This window comes from Phyllobates terribilis, unplaced genomic scaffold (genome assembly GCF_046119375.1).
Source record: "Phyllobates terribilis strain yellow unplaced genomic scaffold, ASM4611937v1 Scaffold_13__5_contigs__length_258822181, whole genome shotgun sequence".
Taxonomy (NCBI): Eukaryota; Metazoa; Chordata; class Amphibia; order Anura; family Dendrobatidae; genus Phyllobates; species Phyllobates terribilis.
In genome coordinates this window covers 189,241,925-189,255,485 of record NW_027362773.1, presented here as the reverse complement: position 1 = coordinate 189,255,485, position 13,561 = coordinate 189,241,925, and the positions used below count along the sequence as shown (strand labels likewise).

The 13,561-nt window shown below is 41.7% G+C and overlaps 1 protein-coding gene across 4 annotated transcripts in view; it reads right to left on the bottom strand.

Annotated features, from left to right (window-relative positions):
* Window positions 1-13,561, bottom strand: part of CMIP (c-Maf inducing protein) — a 135,156-nt gene that overhangs the window by 99,963 nt on the left and 21,632 nt on the right. The gene's annotated exons all lie outside the window — the stretch shown is intronic.

The window sequence follows — 13,561 nt, the reverse complement described above, 5'->3', positions numbered from 1 at the left end:
ACTCCTGGAGGAAACTGAACTGATCATATGGTGATATTGGAAATGAGGATGCATTGATATAGAACTAGGCGGAACAGTGGTTAGGGAAAACAGGCTATCAATCGCTATGGAGGCTGTGATGAAGGCCATATTGGTGGTCTCCCAGCTTTCCAAGATGAACATAGAACTAAGAAGCCATTGAATAAAAGGTTATATATGATGGAGGAGGAAAAGTCCATGACTTATTTATCATCCTTTGTTTCAGGTCAAACTGTCCTCTAACAACAAAGGGAAATCTCATTTGATTGCACGGAGTAGGGAAAGCCGCATTTGTTATTGTGCCACCATTTTTGTGGTCACAGCTGCCCTGGGATATTCTACGGACCAGCGCTGCAGGACTCGGCCCTTTACAAACCAATAATAATAGCAATGACAACAACCGTGGACTAGATAAAGGGGGGCCGCATGTTCCAGGGTTTTTAGCCATTTGTGACACACAGTAGCTGAGCACATTCTAGGTTCAATTCTAAAATGAAGAATATAAAGAAGTTGCTTAACTAGAGAAATTCATATGTGTAAAAAAAGGGCAAAAATTAGAAGCTTTTAGACTTTATACATAACAGTATGACAAATTGGTTCCACTTTTTAGCACTTTTTATACAGTTTTGGAAGCATCATTTTTTTTACACCGCACAATCATGGGCCACAGTTTCTAAGAGGGTTCATTTCCCAATAATTGTGCAGGATAAACAGGCTGTGAATCATCTGACAAACAAGAAAAACGCTTGTTTGTTGGGTGAAATGATCATCGTTCTTGGCAGCACATCGACAGGATCTTGGTACCACTTTCTAGCACTTTTTATACAGTTTTGGAAGCATCATTTTTTTACACTGCACCATTATGGGCGACAGTTTCTAGGAACGCTCATTTCCCAATAATTGTGCAGGATAAACAGGCTGTCAATCATCTGACAAACAAGAAAAACGCTTGTTCGTTGGGTGAAATGATCATCGTTCTCGGCAGCACATCGACAGGACCTTGGTACCAATTTCTAGCACTTTTTATACAGTTTTGGAAGCATCATTTTTTTACACTGCACCATCATGGGCGACAGTTTCTAGGAGCACTCATTTCCCAATAATTGTGCAGGATAAACAGGCTGTCAATCATCTGACAAACTAGCAAAATGCTTGTTAGTTGGGTGAAATGATCATCATTCTCGGCAGCACATCGAAAGAACCTCTGCCGATGAGAAAAATGGCAGCCTACGAGCGCTGAACGATCGATTACAGATCGTTCTTTGTACATCTGAAGAGCGGTCTCCCTGTGTAAAATGAGTACTACTAAACAGAAGAAGCATGTAACAGGTAAAAAGCCCCCATAGATAGAGCAAAACATCAGGCATACTGAAATTCAACATACCCATGCGGAACATATCGGGCAAGAGTCAGGAGCCCCTTTTACATAAAACTGACTGCATATCCCCACGATCATTTCACTAATGTGTAAGACAAGTTTTTTTTAATAGCTTTTTTTTTTTTTAATGAATGCTCTGTACTTAAAAACCATGAAGGTTTTTACATCGCTAACAAGACATTTCCGTGCCTAAACCTACGACATGAATGTTATGTTTCGCAGGATGGTGTTTCTTCGGTCCACTTAATAGAGATATATATACGTGTGACATCACTGGGATGTGGTATGGTATCAAGACCGGGTCTGGAAAATAACAAGCAGTAACAGCGGACAGGAAGAAGTGGCAGACTCAACAAGGAATAAAACAGTGGGAGAATGTACAGCTCCATCTGGTATATACATTCCTCCACGCTGGGCACCTACGGAGCGCACTTTACTTAAGGTTAATAACCTTTTCCAGAACAAAGCCTCATTCAGACATCCATTTTTCACCTATGAGTTCTGTCCGTGTTCTCAACCCTATTTTTTCCCGCAAAATAACCCCCCAAAAAATGAGACTTGTCCCCTTGATCCGGGTCTATGAGCAAACTTGTCAATGCCAGAGTATGGGTAAAATAATAAACTGAGTCTCTTACTCACCCTCCTCGGGTTCAGGGGTGCCTTTCCACCGCAGCTCAAGTGTTTGTTGATCGGCTGCAGTGGTGACGTTAAGTCTACAGCGCTCATGACAGCTGCAGCCAATCACTGGGCAGAGCAACTTTGGAGAGGCATCACTGGAAGTAGGAAGGGTGAATTAAAGCTCTTAGTTGAAGTGTACAGACTGATAAAATCTGAAACAGGACAACCTTTTTAAAAAAAGAACCTCTCACCAGTTTCAGCATGTTAAACTGGCCACATCATCAAACATTGTGAAATCCCATTACCCTCTGTTAAGATAAGAGATCCTCTGCTATATTCTCCCTCCTCCCACAATGAACACCAGGAAAGAAGATCTGGAAGTGTTTGTAATGACACTCATCTCTGCTTTATGCCCCTTCCACCACACTAATACTGTTATGAGAGGAGACCTGTAAGTGCTTGTAATCACACCCAGCTCTGCTGTATCTCGCCCCCCACACTGACTGACTGGAGAGGAGATCGAACAGTGTTTGTATTCACACTCAGCTCTGCCGTACCTCGTCCCCCCCACACTGACTGACCCGAGAGGAGATCGGACAGTGTTAGTAATCACACTCAACTCTGCTGTACCTAGTCCCCTCACACTGACTGACCCTAGAGGAGATCTGATAGTGTTTGTAATCACACTCAGATCTGATGTATTCTCAATGTTCCCCCACACTAACCATCATGAGAGGAGATTAAGAAGCATTTGTAATGACACTCAGCTTTGCTGTATCCTTCTTTCACTAAACTAATACTGTTGTGAGGGAAGAGCTGGAAGTGTTTCTAATCACACTCAGTTCTGCTGTATTCTCTCTCTCCCCACACTGACTGCAGAGAGAGGAGATCCGGAAATGTTTGTAATCATATTCACATTGCTTGTGTCATCCTACCTCACTTGACACTCAGCTTTGCTGTATCCTCCTCCCACCACACTAATAATGATGTGAGAGGAGATTTGGAAGTGTTTGCAATCACACACAGCTCTGCTGTAGTGTCTCTCTCCACACTGACTGCAATGTAAGGAGATCTGGAAGTGTTTGCAATCACATTCACATCAGCTATATCATCCCCACCCCACACTGACTACCATGAGAGGGTATCCGGAAGTGTTTGTAATCACGCTTACCATAAATTATAACGTAAAACTTTACAGGCTAATGTCTTCACAACGGAGAGGAGAAATTAAAAATATACATTTTATTCACCTCTTCAGACACTATTCCAAGATGTGGCCTGTTAAACTTGCCCAAACTGGTGATAGATCCTCTTTAACTTAGTTTTCCTGGCACATACAGAAAATGTAAACTACTGGGGTGTGAGAAGAGACTTGTGCTACATTCGCACAATCCATCTAGGATGCCAACATTGGCAGCAGATCCCACCCATCAGGGTTATTATGGGATATTCTAAAAAGAGTTAATGATGCAGCAAAGAAGGGGTTAAATTCAGGGGCAGTATCAAATTTTCCATACGTCCCCTGCGCCTCATTTATCACATAGAGGAATCCTGTCCAACAAATGTAAACCAACACTTAAGCAACCTCAAAATCAAAGCAGGGGAAAGAAGAAGAAAAAAAAAAGCGAAGATTAAACAAAGTCTGAAGGTATCCGTGAAGCGTGTTCTCTAATTTACTGTTCCTATTCCACTCCTGCAGTTCCTCTATATGGTTTCGACTGTTTCAGAGCGACGCACAACTATAATTTATAGAAGGCATTAATAACAGGCATTAAGGAACAAAGGCAGGAGAACCCGAGAGTACATGGCGCTGTCATCTGCGCTGGTCACATGTCATCTTATACAGTGACACAAACTTATGTAGATAACGCAACTAATATTGGAAGATAGTTGTGTGACCTTAAAAAAAATCCTACATGAATATAAGTTGTTGGATTGTCCTTTTGGCCACCATCACAGATCCTATAAAATCCACTGGCCATGCTCCCGACAGTCCAGAATGGAAAAAATATCTACTTAAAGGGATTGTCCACTTTATTTTAACAGATGTATTGGGGACATGATGTTGTGGCACTTACAAAAATAGAAGTATTACAGGTTTTGCTCCGGCTCGTTAGTACAGTCATTCACAGTGGCATAACTAGAGTCCGAAGGGCCCCGCTGCAAAATTTGGACCTGGACCCCCACCTACATGTTGATCAGAGGTATTCGCCCTTGTAGCAATCTAAATCCTATAAAGACGTACATATTGCCCCCCTTCCATAATGTAATAACGTCCCCCACCCTGTACAAATATCACCCATCCTGAGCCTCTTCTTGGTATAATGTCCTCCATCCTGGACCCCTTCCGCTAAGAGTGTACCTGATCCTCGGCCTCTTCCTGGTATAATGTCCTCCATCATGGACCCCTTCCAGTATAAATGCTCCCCATCATTGGCCCCTTGCAGTAATAATATTTAACATTCTGGGCCCTTCCAATAATAATGTCAAACAAGCTGGCCCCTTTCCTAGTATAATGCCCCCATCCTAGCCGTCTTCCTCCTTTAATCTCCCCCATCCTGAGCCCCTTCCTGTAATAATGTTTCCTATTCTGGTGTAATGTCCCCATGCAGGGTCCCTTCCTGGTAAAATGTTCCTCATCATAGCCCCCTTCCTGCTATAATGTCCCCCATCCTGAGGCCCCTTCCTGCAATAATGTTTCCTATTCTGGTGTAATGTCCCCATCCTGGGCCCCTTCCTGGTAAAATGCTCCTCATCATAGCCCCCTTCCTGCTATAATGTCCCCCATCCTGAGGCCCCTTCTGTAATAATGTCCCTATTCTGGTGTAATGTCCCCATCCTGGGCCCCTTCCTGGTAAAACGCTCCTCATCATAGCCCTCTTCCTGCTATAATGTCCCCCATCCTGAGGCCCCTTCTGTAATAATGTCCCTATTCTGGTGTAATGTCCCCATCCTGGGCCCCTTCCTGGTAAAATGCTCCTCATCATAGCCCTCTTCCTGCTATAATGTCCCCCATCCTGAGGCCCTACCTGTAATAATGTCGCTATTCTGGTGTAATGTCCCCATCCTGGGCCCCTTCCTGGTAAAATGCTCCTCATCATAGCCCTCTTCCTGCTATAATGTCCCCCATCCTGAGGCCCTACCTGTAATAATGTCGCTATTCTGGTGTATCATATCTGTGGAAAAAAAAAAAAGGACAATCCCTTTAAGCAATTATATATCAGGCTATAACAGGAAAAGCGGCCATATTAGTTGCCAACCAGCTTGAACAAGGGGAAACTTTTCCCCGAGTCTAATGGCATCTATTGTTCTCTGTTATCAGCTGTTTCAGGCTGGCGAGTGGCTGACTGACGTAAAACAGGGTTTTGCGGTTTCTGCAAATTGTCCGATGAGAAGTTATGCAATTTCCTAATATACGTGTATGTATGAATTATTCAAGGCTTTCAAGATCTCCGCTTGCTGTAATTTAAAGAGACATTCAGCGGTTATTCCCTCGGGCTACATAACTGTCAGATCATGCAATAGACAGTTACAGTAAATCAATGAAGGTTCCCTGTGAATTATGGCAAGCGCAGATCAGGACAAAACTAACCGATGCATTAAGTGTATTAGAAATGTGCAGAACCTTTTAGTACACAATGACTAAGCTTTATTTGCGGGAAACAGAATATCCCTTTAACACCATGACGGAAATCTTGGAAGTCCCAGACCTACCCCCATAAGCATATCATGTGGATGTGGAAGGTGCAACCAAAACACAAATGTAATATTTATTTTAAAAACAGCGCCTCATTTGTCCTCAGGTCGTGTGTGGTATTGCAGCATAGCCCAATTCCCTAATAATAATGCAATATCTAACACAAGATTCTGGAAAAAAACAGCCATGGTTGTTATTTTTTTTTAATTCTACACATCAGAATGATGAATTGGTTTGGATCAACTAAGTCATTTTTGCTATTTCATACAATGGAGGGGAAACTGAAGGAAAGAGTAGATCAGATTAGTCAGATTGACCTTCCTTGTACTTAGATATCAAGACATGGGAAATAAGGAACATGACAAGGGACTAGGAAAGGAAACTGAAGAAAACACGTACAAACAATAAGAAAAATAGTTTGGGATCTCAGCAGTTACTTTTTACAAGAAAATGCTTGGAAAATCGCTGCCGTCTCGAGTACCGATGCCATTTACAAACATTTAGTTCTACTTTATATAGATCTGTCGACATGGATTCATCAATAGGGAAAAAAAAACATTTTTTTAGAACATTCAAGCATCTTCTTTTCTCCAATTATCTACATGAATAAAAAAAAAAAGCCAAAAATTTCTTGGGTTTCCCTTTCACATATTTTCCCGATTATCCCAGTACTATTGTTTAAATAGGAATTGAGCAATGCTTCATTTACCCTGTGGAGGTGCTGTAGGGAAATTAAACAATTGCTCCTACTAACTAAGCTTGATTTCTGAGAGAGCTAGAGGGAGAACACTCTATGATCTACTCAATCTTCAGAAAAAACTTCATTGAATCCTTCTTAAAAAAAAAAGGGATTGTAAAAAATGTAAAAATTGAATTATACGGTCGAAATTTTTCACAAACTATCACTGCTCTAGTGTCACTTTAAACCGGTTATATCGGTCACAGCAGCCACTCAGCATTCATAAAGATAGGGTGGATAGCAGTGTGAGCAGCCTCTTCCTACCTCAGCACCGCTGTTATCTCCAGTATTAGATCAGATAGACTTAATGGATAGCAGTGTAAGCAGCCTCTTCTTACCTAAGCCCCCATGTTATATACAGTATTAGTTCAGATAGACATGGCAGACAGCAGTGTGAGCAGCGTCTTCTTTCTTCAGCATCCCTGGTATCATCACTATTTGACTAGAAAAACAAGGTGGACAGCAGTGTGGGTGGCCTCTTCTTACCTCAGCACTCATATCTCCAATATTAGATCAGATACTCAAGATGGACTATTTCAGTGTGAGCAGCTTCTTCTTACCACAGCACCCATGGTATCTCTAGTATTAGATCAGACAGGGTTGACAGCAGTGTGAGCAGCTTTTTCTTACCTCAGCACCCCTGGTATCTCTAGTATTAGATCAGATAGACAGGGTGGACAGCAGTGTGAGCAGCCTCTTCTTGCCTCAGCACCCCTGGTAGCTGCAGTATTAGATCAAACAGGATGGACAGCAGTAGGAACATCCTCTCCTTACTTCAGAATTCCTGGTATCTCCAGCATCAGATCAGATAGACAGACTGGACAGCAATCTGAGCAGCCTCTTCTTACCTCAGCACCCCTGGTATCTCCAATATTAGATCAAACAGGGTGGACTGCAGTGGGAACATCCTCTTCTTACTTCAGAACTCCTGGTATCTCCAGTATTAGATCAGATAGACAGGGTGGACAGCAGTGTGAACAGCCTCTTCTTACCTCATCACCCCTGGTATCTCTAGTATTAGATTAAACAGGGTGGACTGCAGTGTGAACAGCCTCTTCTTACCTCAGCACCTCAGATATCTTAAGTATTAGATCAGACAGACAGTAGTGTGAGCAGCCTCTTCTTACCTCAGCACCACTGGTATCTCCAGTATTAGATCAGAAAGAAGGGGGTGAAGCTGCACATGCTCACAAGCACTTATCCTATTAACATTCTAAAGACAGTGGCCATTAAAAAGTAGTATAGTGATTACTTCCCTAAACGAGTGTGATTTTCTAAGTAAATGTATTTAGGAATTTATTTATAATGACATTTTCTTTCCTTATTTTTTTTCTGATCTCACATAACCCCTTTAAGATGTTCTGTGTGGTCCTGAGAGAAAAGCCTGGCAGGATCCTCATATGATACTTGGCATAGCCAATATGTCATACTTTGTTAGGACACACAGCTCCAAGTGGTTGACCCATAATGTCTTGTCACAAAGTAACACATACTTTCTGTGAAAACAGATGTGGTAGAAGTGGTCAGTAATGCAATCATCATCAAAATTCTACCTACGGTTCCCACAATCCAAAAAGTTCCATACTATGTGATGATTTAGCTCTTAAAGGGATTATATAAAATAAAAAATAAAATAAAAAAAAAAGTCTCATTTCCGTTCCTGAAATAGCACCACCCTTGTCCACTGGCTCTGTCTGGTATTGCAGGTTGGCAAAGGGCTGGGCATTGCCAGAACTGACAAGACTAAAGCTATTAATAAGGAGGAAAAAAAGAAGCCCCTTTGTTTTGATTTTTTTTCATTCTTTACTACTTTGCGACCTACAAGCGCCATTTATAGGACACTCGAGTCAAAATGCTCACCCAGATCATTGGGCGCCGTACATGACACCACGAGAGGTTGCAGCAGGTACGCGATGACTGCAAACGTAGATACAGCAGCAACAGTGATACATTCCCTGGTCTTTACTGTGCTATCCGTTTCCATAGAAACTACATCTTCCATCGTCGCCATGGAAACAAAGCCGCACAGCTCATCTTTTTTTTTTTTTCTTCTAGCGATGAGACACACATTTCCAGCTTATTTTTAGGCCAAAATCCAGGGCCTCCTTTTTTTCAAGAAGATTCACACTAGTTTGATATTTTGAGAAGGAAAACAATTAATTTTTTGACCATATTGCAAAATAAACTGATGGATTTTTATTTAAAAAAATGTTGTTGTTTTTTTAAAAAAAAGTAACCGTTGTTTTTTTATTTCATAAATCAATAGTAGACATGAAAATAAGAAACTTTGTAATATATTTTATCAGAGAAATCTGCTTCTTTCTCCTAATGGACTGATCGTACAATATCAATTAATGGTAAAATCTGTATTCAGTGAATACAGATTTTTATATTACTGAGATAGATGACAGTTGGAGCTCATAACATTCTATTGAGGGAGGAGCTAGAGGCGAAGACAGACATTCCTGATTGGAGATGACAGTTGGAGCTCATAACATTCTATTGAGGGAGGAGCTAGAGGCGGAGACAGACATTCCTAAAACGACAGTTACAGTTCTTCATAAAACCTTATGAGCACCAACTGCCATCTCCTATCTTAATAGTAGGAAAATCTGTATTTACTGAAGACAGATTTCACCTGAGACTTGAGAATTTTGAGAATGAAAATGGATTTATGTAATTAGATTTATTACAAAATTTCTTAATTTCATGTGTACTATAGATTTATGGGGGTAAAAAACGATGGTGACTCTTATAAGGGAACAGTTCAACTGGTAAGTCTTTATTAGTAAATACAATTCTGGGGGATCTTTTCTTAGAACACCGGGTTTTGCTCCTCTGTTATTCCTCCTGAAAATGTATGAGTTTGTGTTATTGTGAGTGCGGTCAGACGTAATAGCTGTCCCAACAGCTATTGAGAAGGAAATCTGTCACCAGGTTTTTGCCACCTAATCTGAGAGCATCAGGCGGTAGGGGCGGAGATCTTGATTCCAGCGATGCTGTAGTTTTGATAAAAATCACTGTTATATCAGCAGGAGATTATCACTAAAGGACTAGTAATCCTGCCACATAGTCTCCCGTATTCATAAACTCTGAATTTATGAATACGGGAGACAGCTTTCTGCCTATGCACAGTACACACAGAAAGCTGCCAATTTGTGGTTGTTAGGGGTTATAAAGAGCTCAACATTCAGAGATCCGCAGCAGAAAAAATAAGGATTTTTTTCAAAATTACAGCAATTCAGTAAATGACATCACTGGAATCAGGGTCGTCCACTGGAATCTGATTTTTCTGCTCTCGGTTTGGGTAGTAAAAACCTGGTGACACATCCCCTTTAAAAAAGACTTCCCATAAATATGTTTGGCTTTTTTCCTAGTGTAAATGCCGCTCTTCTCCTGAATCCGGCTCTGTTTTTCTTTTGTTCCTGCTCCTCTCCATTCCTGAGATATGGCCTTTTATTCCCTGTATCTAAATCTAGACTTTTTAGCCAAGTGGGAGTGGTTCTCAACTCTTCTCTGTGGGCACCTACCTGAGAACCATGCCCACTTGGCTAAAAGTCTAGACTTATAAACAGGGAATAAAAGGCCATATCTCAGGAATGGAGAGGAGCAGGAACAAAAGAAAAACAGAGCCGGATTCAGTAGAACTGCGGCCTTACACCAAGTAACAATAAAAGGTTCTTTAAGGTGTATGAGCAACTTTGGCATTGAGAGATCAGAAAGTTGCTATTGAAGTGGTGTCCGTCGACCACTTGTCAGGTCTTGTGCAGGTATCAGGCACCAGTCCTACTCTTCAGAATAGAACAGGATTATGATACCTGCTGTTACAAGTGGCCAAAAGACATTGCATTAACAGCACGTCTCATTTTCCTATGCATGAAATGACAGGTGCTGGATAACCCCTTTAAGAGCAGCTCCCGAAAAAAAAAATTGACAACTGGTCTGAGGTCTAGTATGCTTCCCATAGCGGTTATCCTGCTCACTTTCCTTCATTAAGAAGTCCTACAACCAACTGATGCATATATTGTATATTTTTATTACCTGGTGTGACACTTTATACCAACGCCAGCTACAAACACTAACCTGGTGTGACACTTTATACCAGCACCAGCAACAAACACTAACCTGGTGTGACACTTTATACCAGCAACAAACACTAACCTGGTGTGACACTTTATACCAGCACCAGCAACAAACACTAACCTGGTGTGACACTTTATACCAGCACCAGCAACAAACGCAAAGCGTGGCACATACTGTGATCTTGGGTTGTCACTTTAGCCTATCCACCTGTTGTCACCCATTTCCCTTCTTTTCTATAACCTTTGTTACAGGCCCGTTTGCTCAGCTATATTCAGCATGGCTTTATCACTCCATTTCTCAGCAAGTATCTGAAATAAACAAACCCTCCATATAAACTGGGTAATCGCTCTCTGTTATAGATGACATTGAGCTCAGTTACGCCAACTCTCACGGTGATATTTACTTTACGCTCCAGTGTGAGTTTGCCCATAAAGGAAAAAGTATTCACTTCCTTGCAAACCATTCCTAGTACTAGGGTCTTTACAGGAATGATGGGGGACAAACAGCTTCAGACTGAAGAACGTTGGGCCCACCAGAGGATTTGATTATGAGGGCCTACCTTTCTTCCCCACTCAAGTGCCCCATAGCAGCTGCAAGGTTTGCACTGTGAACTCTCCTGAAGGAGAAGCCAGGGCCCACCGGAGGATTCTCTGGTCCTCTGGTGGGCCAGTCCAATCCTGAGTACAATAAAAGTTACCCATACACCTTCAGTAGCGTTCGGCCAACAAGTATCCCCCAAGACACTGCCATACACTTGCACACTTGTTCAGCTGAGCGTGCATATGCGGAGGTGTTCTCTCTTTGAGAACAGAAGGAAGGGGCATCGGAATCTGACATGCCGATACTCCTTGTGTAGAAGAGTAGGAAGGATTCCCTGCACGTAACATAGTAATCCGGTGACGCCAAAATTATTAAGCTCGACCAACTTTGTGTACGGGGTCCTTGAAAGTTCAAACATAACTTTTTATAGTTCTACATTAGGATCTATGCAAACTTTTAATATTAAAAGAGAATCTGTCAATAGGATCAGGCAGATTCTCAGGCAGATCTATGTCCGGCCCATAGATCTTAACAGTTCATTTACATGTTAAGAAATATGTGGATTTCTCGGGAATAAGACACCAGATCGCAGATATCAAGGTATAATTTTATTCAGCTTCCTATGACCTACATGCCCATATACACGGCTTAGGAGGGTTGAACCTACAGACAGATTCCCTTTAAAGACTTGGCAGGTCCAATACCCAGTCATAGAGATCTTTGCTTTGCAAGCTGTGAGTTGTCATCTCCATAGACATTGGTATGATGGAAGAACCTGGAACCACTACTAGTGGAGCACCTGAACATGCTATGGAGCTTCTTGAAATGTCAAAGAGCAAAACTTTTGCTAAGAAATTCCATGAATGCTAGAGAAAAAGGTCAAATGAGTAATACAGGTCTAAAGAGAAGAAGTTGGTCACCAGCTGAAGTGAGAACGTTATGCATAAACCTAACACACCCTAAAGGACAACAGGTGAAAGGAAATGCAAACAAAATCCTCCGGTCACTACACAACCAATCTGTCGCAGGGGTTTTGGAAGATCTAGACGTGGAGTTTTTGGAATCCTTTATTCAAAACCATAGAGTTTAACCAATGGCAGAGACAAAGCTGAGGGCAGAGTGAAGGGTTATGCGAGCAGCTTTGGCTGCCAAATTAGAATACTTCCAACAGACGTCACCAGGACATGGGGAGAGACGAGAGCGTAATCACTCTCTACAGGCCTCGGATAAATACAGCCGAGTTAAATATGTATTTTTAGCAAGTTCATGTGTCCCCTGTGTGTTCACAAAGGCAAACGTTCAGATTTTAAAAGAATTTTCAATGCACAGATGAATAAATTTATGGTATTTTAGCTATTTCAGTTTAAGGCTATAAATAAATGGCGTTACACAAAGAAGCTATTAATACAATCTTTAACATACGTGTAAAAAAAAATTCTCCCAACTTTGAATTGTGCAACAATATATGGTTTCATTTATGAAGAAATATTCTATTGATCTGACAACCGTGGGATTAGAGCATGGCCGTAACTAAAGCCACAGCAGCCACTGTGGGGCCTGGAGGCGGAGAGGACCCTCACAATCAAGGCTGTTCATCTTTAAGGAGAAAACATACCAAAAAAAAAAAAAAGTCCTTTCTCTGGTGCCTGTCTAATTAAAAGTAGTTATTCTGCCGACAACCCTTTTTTTATATCAAAGGCAAGGTGCCAACATGCTTTATAGCTCTGATTTTGATGGCTAAGAGTTGGTAGGAGAAGATGTCAACAACCATACATTTTTTCCTTGAGACGCATTGTAAACGGGAAGTTCTGCTGCCCTTTATGATCTTCTCTCCACTCTGGCAATGTCCAAAGCAAGGACTTCTCCTCTCTATGATGTCTATATGCCCTAATATGGTAAGGTGGGGACCTCAAGAATTCTAGTTATGAAAGGATTGGAGAAAAATTTGATCCAATAACCATGTAGATAGTCCGTGACCACCAGACGAGAGCCTTGTGAACGTCCTCCTATCCGCCGATATTCCATCCTCAACTCCTGTTTTGATTAGTTGACCCCTTTGGGACGTCATGCCGGCGTCACTCTGCAATGACAAAGTCGCACAAGACGTAGAAGTTAGAAGAGGAGCCGCAGATGCCGGCACATAGAAGGTTCGCATGGCTCTAGCCGGAGGTCATGGAGACCCCTACGTTCCGGTGACTCATTTTGCTCAACTTGGACTTTTGAGATCCCCTTAGGGCTCCTTTTATCGGCAATATTATAGATCCGTTTAGGAACTATGTGTTTAGTTACAAGGATGGAAATGGATCCAGTCCAGAAAAGTCTTCAGGGAAAAGCCAAACTTTACGGAACTTGTAGTAGAGTTCCAGAAATGAAGTGCATACTTTAGTCACATCAATATGGCTTCCCAAAATATAAGAACGTCTGGATCAGATTGAAAGGATTCCAGACCTTTATCCAGCAGTGACGGAGGCTTCTCTATATACTCAGA